The sequence below is a fragment of the Cyprinodon variegatus genome, unplaced genomic scaffold, assembly GCF_000732505.1.
Source record: "Cyprinodon variegatus isolate N-32 unplaced genomic scaffold, C_variegatus-1.0 Scaffold201, whole genome shotgun sequence".
NCBI classification, from domain to species: domain Eukaryota; kingdom Metazoa; phylum Chordata; class Actinopteri; order Cyprinodontiformes; family Cyprinodontidae; genus Cyprinodon; species Cyprinodon variegatus.
Genome location: NW_015150654.1, coordinates 681,401 through 683,374, shown reverse-complemented (window position 1 = coordinate 683,374; position 1,974 = coordinate 681,401).

Here is a 1,974-nt window from a genome sequence, read left to right as displayed (position 1 = left end):
TGATTCTGATTCTGATTCTGATTCTAAACAGCAAGTTACCTGGATCCACTCTAACCGTTTCTGTCCTCCTCTAGTTGCCCCCCTCCCGTGATCAGCCTGACGAACCAAGACAACCATTTACATTTCTGAAAACATTGTCAATAAACCTCTTAATTGTTTTTCCTGTCTCTTGAGTGTTTTCTGCATGTGGGTTAGAAGACTAGACCCCAACATGACAAAAGGGAAGAAGAGAAGAAAAATGATGATAAAAAAAATACTTGCTTCACAAAAAAACATAATTGATTCATTAGTTCACAGAAATAGATTATAGCAAATTCTCCAGTATCACCTGTTAAATCAAATGCACCTGCAAAGCATTTAAAAGGTCCCCACACTTTTTCAAATGTTGGCCATTTTCCATTCCTAAAACATATAATACTTTCCAATGGAAACGCCGTAAGCATCCTCCTCACCAGCTTGGGTCTATTACATTTTTTTTTTTTTTTCTCCAAAATATTGCTATGGTTTTCTTGGCTTGCAGAATGCATATATTTATAAATGTTTGTAAACTTGTATTTTCCATATAGCCCTAATAGAAAAATTACAGGATCTTTTGATGATTGTTTCAACAGCTCTCTTAACCTTATCCCAGAAAAGCCAAACCTCAGGACATCCAGTGGAAAAATGAGCCCTTAGCATTGTTACATTTTGAGCAAACATCAGTTATATTTGTATCTGTTTAGCTTTTCTGGTTTTACAGAAATACTCATGAGCGACTTGTATTGGAGTTGTTTATGCGCTCTTGTGCATGGCAGCTTCTAATCTTAAACGGAGATAACTTTGAGTTAGAGTTTTCCGTTGATTTCGACTCTTACAAATTATACAACTCAGATACTGCATCTTTACTTAGACCTTTTTTTTTTCTTTTTAGAAACAATTGTTTTCAAAGTAGTCTTTTGAGGTTTAGCTTGATTACTCTGCTTAGTTCTAAGGAAATTTCAAAGTTGCAGGAATTTAAAAGAAGCGTTTATTATCCATGTTGTATTTACAGCTTAAATCCTCAAAAGACGTTAAGAGTGTCTGAGTTAGGTTTATAAGGTTTATAAAGGTCTTAAATTTCCTCTAATCCATCTAAAGCCCATTTTTGAAAAGCAACATCTGCCCTTCCTGGAATGAACCTCTGATTTCCCACAATTGAATTGTAAAGAGACAAGTTATAAGGTTCCTTTAGATATTTGCTTAACTTTAATCATATTTTAACAATTGGGTTTTTACTTTTTTAACCAAATTAAAGGTTTTATCTGACTAGAAAAAAAAATGCTAATGATTGGACTCCATTTTATTTGTTTGAAAATAAAAATGTAATTGAACGCAGTTGTGTTGCCCAATAATACCAGGTTATGTTTCAGTCCTCTTTCATTATGTGACAAAGACTGATGGATCCAGGGTTTGGATTTTTTCTATATAAATCCCATAAACAGCTTTTTGATCATCTCAAAATAATCATCAGGTGGGGGTAATGCTCGTTCTGAAAAATGTATCATAATTTGGGAAACATGCTCATTTATATAGCATTGATACTACCATCAAAGACAGTGCCAGAGAAAGGAACACTTAGCATCAAGTTAATTAAACTTCTGGGATATTGATTGGTCAGGTAAGGAGCAGAGGGGGTTGTTAATCAGTTTCAGCTGCTTTGCTGTTATACAAATACAAATTACTGAGTTCCATTTTGAGCTGTTGCAATGAAATTTCAGCTAAATAGAAATTTTGCTGAAATGATTTGACTAATTTTTGGGGTGTCTTTGAATTCAACCCTCTGTAGGTTGATAATTTTCATTTCCATCAAATGATGTGGCATTCTTTTATTCCTAGCACATCTACGGAAGAGGATTAGGGCCACTGGGAAAAAAAAAAAAAAAGTTAACTGATTTTTTTTAATTTATTTCAGTATAGTATGGGGAAAAAGTCAGAATTCTGAGTCAGAATTCTGAG